Genomic DNA, 11,797 nt, shown 5'->3' on the forward strand with positions numbered 1-11,797 from the left:
TCATCGCCATATGGTTGACACATGTCCGCCACGTGGAATATTTTTTATTTTTAAATAAAAATAAATAAATAATAAAACTAAATATATAAAAAATAAAATTAAAAAATATAAAATATAAAAATCAAAATTAAAAAAATTAAAAAACTAAAAATAAAAATTAGTCAGCGTCTCGTGACCGCTACGTGGATAATTTATATTTTTATATTAAAAATAAAAAAAAATTAAATATAAAAAATATAGTTAAAAATATACTAATATATAAATTATTATAGGTCACGGACATATGAATCATTTTTATTATTTATTTTATTTATTTTTAATTTTTATATTTGTAAGTTTTTTATATTTTTAAAAATAAAATAAAAATTAATCAACGTGTCAGCCACATGGCGCTGACCTGGCTGACACGTGTCCATCAGCATGCCACATTAGTGCCACATAAACATTGAGGACTAAATTGCGAAAAATTTTCACTTACGAGACTATTTTAAAACAGCCTCCAGTTACGAGACTAAAATGATAAATAAGTCTCAGTTACGGGATTAAAAAATTATTTTACCTTATTTTTTATTATATATGCTGAACGGGTAAAATTTGTAATCCAATCAACACCAGATTTGTACCTTACCAATTTTTTTATACAAATTTAGTCTGTAATATTATATAGAGGACCAAAAGAATAAAAGAATATGTAAAATAATAATAAAAAATAGTAGTAACATGCTAATAGAGTTTGGCTTTACAATAAAGAGCAAATTAATTAATTTGTTTATCCAATTAAATTTTTATATATGAATATGACACGAGCGTTTAGCAAAATTACCCGATTACAACAACCTTAAACCCAAAATGTTCATTCGAGAAATATTATTGACAATATTAAAAAGAAACACTACAAATTTTGTGAATTGTTCAATACAATTAAACTAAATTTTCAATTATATTTTTTAATGTATTAATTCATTTATACTATTTTTATATTTAAATTTTATATATTTATTATTTTGAATAACAATAATTAAATTTTAACAATTTAATAATTATAAATATTTTTTTAAATAATTATTAATACGATATGTTATGAAAATAAAATCAACAAAATAAATAATTTATCACTTAGCCGTGCATACGGTTCCCTGGAGGCGTACTCTAATTAATGTTATTATTTTATTGGCTATTTCAAAATTATTATTGTGCTTTTTTATAATAGTTTTTGTACTTTTTAAATATTTTTATTGTGCTTTTTTTAATAATTAATATTGTGCTCTAGTGGTACAACTATTGTGCTTTTATGATATAATGATTGTGCTATCATAATATAATTATTGTAAAAATAACGAAAGCATAAAGTATAATACTTTTTTTTATTTATTGTTAAAAGCACCACTTTTAAAGATCGAAAGCATAGAATATAACACTTGACAGTAATCTATTTGAAAGAGTCAATGTTTTTGACAAGTTTTTTGTTGAGTGCTATTTGATAAAAGAAACAATGTTTTCTGTCAATAGAGCTAATGCTTTTTGTCAATAGAAACAGTGTCTTTTGTTAATACAAACATAAGAATAATTTAGTTAAGAGCACACCTATTGAATAATAAAAGCATCGAACACAATAATAAAAAAGCATTGCATTATTTTGTTTATAAGATGATATGTGCTTTTTTGTACTAGCGTGTGTGCTGGGGCACAATTATTCATTCTTGTACAAGTATATAATTAATTACCCTATTTAAATAATATAGTAAAATTACAAGGTTAACCTTATTTATTATTAACCATTGAATATTAAAATAAGAAGATCAAGCGGTGATGATTTAATCAGTACCATGTTGATTCTTAAAACATCAGCATTGTAATTGAGCCCCATCTAATGACTTTGATATTTTTATTTATGGGAAATGTTAGGGTGCTGAATTTGGAAAATCAGCACCATGCTGATTCTCCAAGCCAACATACGTAAAATATAGAAACAATACACGTCTTTATTATATACAACATGTGTTGTTTGTAATAAATTATGTGCTGTTAGTTCACAATTATAATGTGTGTTTTATGAGAGTACGTCATGTGCTGAAATCAAGTATTATATGTGCTATGTGAGACTATATCATGTGTTGTTACGTTATGTGTTGTATTTGTATTATATTAAAGTATATTGTTTGTTGTTTATGGTAACACCGTATGCTGACTTGTAGCACACGGTGTGCTATTCAGCACAGTGCTTAATTTTACATTAAGCACTATAGCCGCCGCCAATGCAAAATCAACATTTGGAGGCATGGAGCATTGGCTCTTTGAATGTAAAAATCGTCCAAAATACAATCTAACTAGAGCTAAAAGTTTTATAAAATGAGATAGTGTTATGTAATACTTTTTTTCCAAGTAATTAATCCCTTTTATTAGTGATGCGATATTTAAAATAATATGTTTAATTTATTAATAATAGTAAGTTATAATAGTATTTTATTTATTTTCTTTAATATAAATTATATTGATAGTTTTAAAATAAATTTAGTATATATGATTAAAAAAATTAAAATATGTATTTAAATATTATAAAAATTATATTATAATAAAAAAATATATGTAAATTTAAATATCATCCGGTAGAGAATAAAATTTCTTATAATAAAGTAAAGAAAAGAATACTTTTATTTATTTATAATTAACATAAACTAATTTTATAAAAGATGTGGAGTTTTAAATATAAATATAAATATATTTTTTTCTAGGAGAAAGATAGAAATAAAGGGGTTTTCAATAGGTCGTACATAATGTATGATATTATATGCTATTTAATTAATTAGGTTGATTTATATTTGTTAAATATGTTTTGATTTAATAAGTTTTACTCAAAATAGAAAGATGTCAATTATTATGCGGCAAACAAAAATAGAAAAAAATGACAATTAAGATGAGATAAAGAGAGTATATATATATATAACCAAATATATATAGAGATAAACGTGAGTGTGTTTTTGTGTTTCAATTAGAGAGAGAAGGGGAGATAACGAGAGAGATAATATGATAACCTCGAATTTGGGCCGGTAGTAGGTCAACTCCCGTGTATGGATGAGCCGGTGTTAGGCCATTCAATATTGAATAGAGATTAAATCGATTGAATAGACTACTAATGTCAACAATGTGTATATTCTTTTTCGGGAGCTTACTGAAAAAACTCCAGAGTAAAGTGTGCTTGCCCTAGAGTAATGTGAGGATGGGTGACCCCTTGAGAAGTCTTGTAGATTGCGCGTGAGTGAGGACAAAATGCATTGGAGCTTGCGGGCCGGGGTGTCACAGTTGGTATCATAGTACAACCCATATTCATTGACCGGACTATTGAGGGGCCTAGCAGTTGATAGATCATTAGGGTGCAACATGGACATTGCATTCTTAAGTCGGAGAGGATGTAATACCCCCGGAGTTGAATAGTGATATGAGTCGGGGAGGATGTGATACACCTGAGGTTTAATAAAGGTTAAGTGGATTGAATAGACTACTCATGTTAATAATGTGTATATCCCTTTCCGAGAGCCATACTGAAAGAACTCTAGAGTTAAGTGTGCTTACCCTAGAGTAATTTGAGGTTGGGTACCCCTGGGAAGTCTCCCAAGGTGCCCGTGAATGAGGACAAAAGCACACTGGAAGGACTCGTATTGACCTGTGGGGTCATTCTGCATTCCGATATGCCCCGCTTAGTGTTGCTTACGGGTCGGGATGTCACAGTTGGTATCAGAGTCGACCAGCTACAGCCCATAGTCATGACCAGACTGTCGAGGGGCCTAGCAGTTGATGATCCTTGGGGTGCGTGGGAGAGGATATGATACACATAAAGTTCAGTTGGTGCTAGACCAACTCTTGTCTATGGATAAGCCGGTGCTAGGCTATCTGATTTATTAAGAATAAGTTAAATCGGTGCAAATCGGTGCTAGACCATCATTGGGTGAGACTTTTATTGAGTATTCATGAACTTTTGGATTGGACATTGTCCAAATTTAGAGTTACAGACTCTCTACATTTTAGATACATTAAGAATTTTAAATTTTTATAATGACATTCTAGAGTTGCATATTTTAACGTAAAGAAAAACTTTTACACTCACTGTTATTATGTTTTAGCTTTACCATCAGGATGAGTCATCTTTTCGTGTGACGTTGTTTTGATGTGGCGTGTAACACTTCAAGATTGTTATTATATAAAGTGTTACAAATAATGTTGAGGGAAAATCATTTATTTCATTTGTGGTACAAAGGCTTATTTATAACTTTAAATTATGGTGATTAGTCACAAACAAACAAACAACTATATGACATTACAAGTGATGACACATATGTGAAACTAAATGTGCAGCATTCAGGAATTTTCATATAGATATTAGTATCTAATGAACCATATAAATGAGCAGTTACAACTTCTATCAGATGCATATCCAAATTTTTATGAATTGCCAAGAAATAAGATATCGAAATGTTATTCCATCTAATATTAGAGAATAAGTTTTACTAAAATCAATTTCAGGTCTTTGTGAAAAATATTGGGCTACAAGCCTTTATATCTAGCAATTTCATTGATCTTATTTCGTTTTCAAGCAAGTACCAATTTATAGCCAACAAGCTTAACATCTTTAGGTGTTTGTACAGTGGCTCCAATTTTTTTTTTGTTTTACCAATGAATTTAATTCAGACTGAATTGCATTTTTTTTGGTCAATCTTTTCATGTTTGAACTGATTTAGATTCAGGATCTTCGTCATTTCTATTAAATCAAGTGTTACATTATATGAAAGTATTATCCATATTTACATTTTTTTTTTCAGTTCTAATACTTTCCAATAGTAACATAATTTATTGAAATTTCAAAAACCCCATTCACTTCAGAAGAAGTTTTATCAAGATCAATTTCTTTAGTAATTTGATACACGTAACTACTTGTTTCTTGAAAATTTTGATTAATATTCAATTCTTGAACCCTTTCATTTATTCCTTTTTTCTTTCGAGGATTGTTATATCACTACAAAAAAATAATATATTTGTAACGGAATTTCGTCCCTAAAGTTCACGTAGCTAACGTAATTCCATTCCTAATTCCGTCTCTAATGTCATTAGTAACGGAAAAAGTAGATTTAGAGACACAAATATTTTGTTACAAAAATGATTTTTTTTTTCTTGTAGTGTATTTGGAGCCTAAAGGTTTTCCATGCTTCAGACATGCATTCTATTTGTTAGCACTTTGTATTTATCCTTTAGGGACACTAATTTTAGTCGGTGCATTCTTTGCAGCTTTATATGATTTAGTGATTCTATTGGAGTTATAAAAAACATCAGGTAACTAATTTGTTATTTGTTGAAAATGCACAATTCTTTGCATTTCTAAATTACTTTGTCTATTACGAGGATCAATAAAATTTGAAAAGTACTTTTCAAGTAATTTTTTTCTTCAGTTGATGAATTTCTCTCCTAATATCGGGAAATATGACTCGTAAAAATCACAATAAGCAAACCGTTAATACTTCAAGTTATTTAATAATAGGTGGTGATTCGTACCTGATATATATCTCTAATTTTTGTTGATGACCCATTTTTGTGCATTGGGGCAAGATACTAGCACATAAACTACGCATTCAAAAGTTCGCAAATGTGATATATTGAGCTTTTCATTGTACACCAATTATATTGGAGGCTAGCTATGATAACGTGTCGGTCTTTTGTTGCCACGTATATAATTGTATGTCCCAAGAAGATATGAGAAGTCTAAATTTCATCAAAATTGGTCTAGCAATTAATTGCAGCCTCTTTATAAGTGATTCAATTAGACCATTTTGAGTATGTAAAATAGTACATGATGCTCAATATCAATTCCAATAGACATGCAATAATCGTCAAATGCCTTGAATTAATATTCACCATTGTTATCAAGACAAATTTTCTTTATTGGGTGATTTGAAAACTGTACTCGTAATTTAATCATTTGAGGAAGCAACCTCGCAAATACTAAATTGCATATAGATAATAAACACACGTGCAACCGTCAAGTAGATGCATCAATAAGTACCATAAAACATTTGAATGGTCCACATGGGGATCTACAGGCCCGCATATATGACGGTGAATTCGTTCTAAAAATACACATGTTTGAGTTCTGATTTTGATTGGTGATAGTCCAGTTATTAACTTTACTTTTGAGAAAGGAACATATTGCAATTCATTTATATTCAACACCCTTTGATTTTTTAAAGTATGACCATTAGTATTTTCAATAGTTCGTCTCATCATAATATTAGCAGGATCACTACAAAAGACTTAGAGTTTACTGAGGGAATTATTCTCTCGCTAAGAGATAAAATCACTCACAAAACTTGATTTGCGAAGGAATTTTTAACGCAAAATAATCCTTTGCTAATCCTTTCATTGCAACACATTGTGATGTTTTTCTATCTATCGCAAAATTATAGCGAGGGATTTTAGTGAGGAATTTTTTGAGGGATTTAATTACGATTTATTTAGATGTTGTAAAGGATTAAATTCCTTGCTAATTGTCTCACTAAAATCCTTCACTAATCTCTTTGCTAATTCCCTCACTAATTCTCTTGATAATTTCCTCACTAAATCCCTCGCTAATTCTCTCACTAAATCCTTGCTAGAATCCCTCATTACTTCTCTCGTTAAATCTCTTACCAATTTTCTTATTAAATCCCTTGCAAATCACTCATTACTACCAATTACAATCAAATTACAGTAAACTAATTCCGATAAAAACAAATTAAATTAAATTGATTCCAAATAAATTACTTTAAATTTCCTTAAGATATTTTTAAAATAGATTGTTTTAAAATCGATGCCAACTAATGTCAAGTAAATTACACAAATATATTGAATTAAACCTATTTCCACCGATTCAAAATTAAAAAATATTAAATTAAACCAATTTCAAACAAAATACATGCCAATTTCAACATATTCCAAACAAAATAAATTAAATCAATATATCAACCATTTTCAAACAAATTATATTCCAGAAATTTCCACCGATTCCAAACAAATCACATTCAACTAATATCAATCAATTCCAAACAAAGTATATTTAATACTTATCAATCAATTCTAAACAAATTATATTAAAAATTAAAATAAAATAAAGCCGATTCCAAAGAAATTTATTTAATCTATTTCAACCAATTCTAAAGAAATTATATTCAAGCAATATCAATCAATTCCAAATAAACTAAATTGAATTCTAAAAACTAAACTATTAACAATCAAATAGTCAATCATGTTCCATATGAAGAAAGATCCAACAGTGTAATAAATGATTGTTTCGATAAACGAAATATTATTTAATGTGTCTTCAAAAATAAAAAATAAAAATAAATATCAATATACCTAATGCATCCATAACCGATAAGAGAATTTAATGTCTCTTAAAAGAAAATATAAAAATATCAATACGTCTAATGCATCCATAACCGATAAATGTATTTAATATGTCTTCCAAAATAAAATATAAACATCAATATACCTAATGCATCTATAACCGATAAATGTATTTAATGTCTCTTAAAAGAAAATATAAAAATATCAATACGTCTAATGCATCCATAACCGATAAGTGTATTTAATATGTCTTCCAAAATAAAATATAAACATCAATATACATAATGCATCCATAACTGATAAGAGTATTTAATGTCTCCCAAAATAAAATATAAACATCAATATACCTAATGCATCCATCACCGATAAAAGTAACGCCAGCATCAAGAATAAAACAATGTAGTCAATTATTGTTTCAATCAACAAGATGCAATAGTATTTAACCTATGCCCCTAAATAAAAGAATGAATATCACTATACTTAATACATACATTAAGAGATAGGAGGAGCACTTGCATAGCAAATCAAACAGCGTAATCAATGATTGTTTTAATAATAATATAATAAAAATTATAATAGTATTTAATATGTATGCCAAAATAAAATATAAATATTAATATACTAAAAAACATACATCATGCGATAGGAGGAGTACCTGCATCAAGAATCAAACAACGTAATCAATGATTGTTAAAAAAAATCATAATACTAATTAATATATCTGCCAAAATAAAATCTAAACATCATTATTTGAAATACATACATCATGTGATAGGAAGAGCACTGCATCAAGAATCAAACAATATAATCAATGATTGTTTTAATAAAAAAATCATAATAATAATTAATATGTTTTCCAAAATAAAATATAAGCATCAATATAAGAAATACATACATTATGTGATACCAAGAACACCTTATCAAGAATCAAACAATGATTGTTTCAATAATAAAAAAAAAATCATAATAGTAATTAATATGTTTGCCAAAATAAAATATAAGTATCAATATACAAAATACATACATCATATGATAGGAAGAACGCTTGCATGAAGAATCAAACAATGTAATAAATGATTGTTTCAATAAAAAAATCATAATAGTAATTAATATGTTTGCCAAAATAAAATATAAACATCAATATACAAAATACATATATCAAGTGATAAGAAGAGCACCTGCATCAAGAATTAAACAATGTAATCAAATGATTGTTTTAATAATAAAAATAAAATAGTAATTAATATTTGTACCACAATAAAATATTAGCATCAATATAAGAAATACATATATATCATAAGATAGGATGAAACACCTGCATCAAGAATCAAATAGCATAATCAATGATTGTTTAAAAAACAAAAAAAATAATATTTAATATATGCGCCAAAACAAAATATCAATATCAATATACCAAATACATACATCATGCGATAGGAATACCTGTATCACTGTCGGGGCCACGACAGTTTATGTCTGCTCGTAACCTATGGAGCTCCCCCTAATGCTAAGGTTTTGAGTGACGATGGTTTGGTGGATTTGTTCAATACTCTCCGCCCGATCGTCCACATGGTGAACAAAATCACCAATATGCTGAATTCGATCATTGAATTTAGTTTCTATATGTTGGAGGCTTTGATCAATGTTCACAGTGGTCGAAGAATTAGCGTCGCTCATGAAAGACGATCAATAAGTAGGCACCGTACTAACCTGAAGCCGTAATGGACCCATATCAATCCGTAGAAGACGATGCACATGTATGAATTGTAAGTAGTGTGAGAATTCTCTATTTTATATTAATATGAATAAAGACAAACTCTCGCCAACTTACCTCCATTATTGGTCGGGTGCACCTCATCTGTATGTCCTATTTGTTGGCCTCGTCCTCTCTCTTGTCTCCCCTCAACATAAGCTCAAACAACATCTTATATATGTCGTCAATTTCTTCATCTAATTAATCCCGAGACATATGCATTTCAAAAGAAAAGAAAAAATCAATTTATTGCATTGATTTATGCCTTATAATAAAAATTATAAAATTATAAAAATATACACCGTATTGACCTATTCATATGAAACATCATCTTCATCGCTAGTCTCCTACATGTAGTTAGTCTCAGAGTTAGATGTTTCGAGGTAAACCTCTTCATCACCATTCGTGCATAATCACCCATTCTAGGATCAGTTTGTGCTTCGATTTCTTGGACCTCCGATGCCTGGGAGGTACCACTCTCATCGTGTGTTTCACCATGACATGTCCATCGCTTGTACAATCTTATGAAACACTTAGTTTATAGGTGATACTTAACCTCCTCCACCATAAGAAATGGAGCATTGGCACAACACTTACATGGACACTTTAATCTTTCCGTTAATCTTATATACCTTGGGGCTGGTAATACAATAATTGAGAAAATCATTTACTCCGGCTATAAAATCCCTATTCAGAATTCCATTACACATTATGTTGTACATCCAAGATCTTCCGGTACTACTCATGGAAACAATATTTTAATATAAGACCCTACAAAAATTCAAAGATGTAGCGAAAAAAAAAACTTAGAAAAAACAAACTAAGATGGTACAGTCTTTTGTTGCATAGTACTAACTTTGAATTAGAAAACTACAAATAACTCAATAAGCACATTCTGGAAACTCATGTTGTCCAATTGAGTAGCAGGGAATAACATATTCCAGAAACTCATGTTCCAGAAACTCATCATTCTACTATTATGTTGCTCAATTTCTATTTCATGTTAGCACCAGTTGTTTTAGCTCCTCTACTACAGCCTTGGAGGATGCTCCTATTATAGGATATGTTGGTTGTTCAATTCTTTTCTTATGTATTTTATTGAAGATTGAAGATGCTGTTTTACTTGCACTAGCCCAGGGTAGACATTGGTCATTGATTCAGAAATCCTTCTCAAGTTTGGTCAACAATTTTAGCAATTATAATGTGTTTCACGAAACATTTGTATATTATTATAGTAGTTGTAACCTAAGAAAGTTAGACAAACCAATAGAGTTTATATGAATCTTATACTACTTGAGATTAAATACAATTTATTCTTAAGTTTTTAATATTCATGAAGTAGACAATATGTTGGTTTGCATCTATGTGTGCGGGGAAAGATTACAATTCGATAATTTATGTGAATCCATTTTAGATGCTACTCATTGAAGATACTTTTTATTAAATTACAACATCAACTAACAAGTTCAATGGATTCCAACTCGACGTCAAATAAAACTCACATAGTTATCTGTAAATTACATACAAAATCAAATTAAGTGAAAGTCAAATAGAATCACCCTATCCACCTGCAGCAGAACATCAAGCCAACAAACTACTTTCCAATTAAAGCTTAAAAAATAATAACAAAAAAGTTTTTGGATAATACAAAATTAAGTGATCAAATGGTCAATATAAACAAACCTCAAGCTATTAATTCAAAAATTCAGTCCTCCAAAAAAATAAACATGTACAAAGTGCTATATAAATAGAAGAAATGCTCCAAAGAGATAGCAGCACAACAATAACAACAACAAAAAAAATACTTTACAAAATTCAACAATTAAAAAAGAGATTATACCGTTTGAGAAGTGTTTGCAATGAATTTGATTCCTCGAGTAGAATTAGAATAACTGCTGGAGGATTAAAACTAAAGTATAAATGCAGAATATGTATTAGAATGGTTAGGATTAGAATTTGACGAAACCAATTGACCAAAGAGAAAGGAAGATGGAGAAGACGACTTGCAGTGGGGAGTATTTTGAGTGACGATAAACTTTCCGAACTCAACCCATGAAAATCTACGAAACCAACATTGACACACAACTCCTATGGCGGAACAAATGTCGCCGCCCGCGGTAAACAGGTAAGGAAGCAAAACCTGTGGTTGCGTTCAATGATGGGGATCTACGAGCCTACAACAATGAGAGAAATTTGACCGCGAAAAAAAAAAGTAAGTTGAAAAACAAAAAGAATGAAAAGATGAAGATGGGATGCTGGCGGCGGCGGCTGTAGAGCTTAGTAGGTAAAAGACTTATTACTACTAGTTTTAATAAATTAATATTCATTTATAATATTATATATTATTCTACCCTTATAGAAAAATAATACTAATATTAATACTAATAACAAAAAAAAAAAAATAAAAGATATAAGATATTATAAATATAAAAATAATACTCCCTCCTTCCAAGACTAAATTTCTCATTTACTTTTTGCATCTTCATATTTAAATATTAATTATTATATCAGTAGTACAAATTAAGGAAAAATAATAAAAATATTTTTATTAGTGTGTTATAATACTAATATAATGACATTTGTACAAAAATTATACAAATATAAAGATAGTTTTAATGTTAAAAACAATAACGCAAAATATAAATGAGAAGTTTAGTATTGAAAGGAGGTAGTATT

The 11,797-nt window shown here is 28.9% G+C and overlaps 1 long non-coding RNA gene across 4 annotated transcripts; it reads right to left on the reverse strand.

Moving 5' to 3' along the window:
* Nucleotides 1-7,740: 7,740 nt before the first annotated feature.
* On the reverse strand, nt 7,741-11,346 carry LOC127260235 (uncharacterized). 4 transcript variants are annotated; one of them, XR_007840660.1, is made up of 4 exons: nt 10,962-11,346; nt 9,200-9,318; nt 8,812-9,078; nt 7,741-8,023 (listed from the first exon to the last, which is right to left on the reverse strand). It is a non-coding gene; the product is annotated as an uncharacterized LOC127260235 (long non-coding RNA). The 4 variants fall into 4 exon arrangements; XR_007840661.1 differs by lacking the exon at nt 7,741-8,023 and adding an exon at nt 8,360-8,546; XR_007840662.1 differs by lacking the exon at nt 7,741-8,023 and adding an exon at nt 8,545-8,683.
* Nucleotides 11,347-11,797: the final 451 nt, after the last annotated feature.

The sequence above is a fragment of the Andrographis paniculata genome, unplaced genomic scaffold (genome assembly GCF_009805555.1).
Source record: "Andrographis paniculata isolate CXL003 unplaced genomic scaffold, ASM980555v1 Contig61END, whole genome shotgun sequence".
Lineage (NCBI taxonomy): Eukaryota > Viridiplantae > Streptophyta > Magnoliopsida > Lamiales > Acanthaceae > Andrographis > Andrographis paniculata.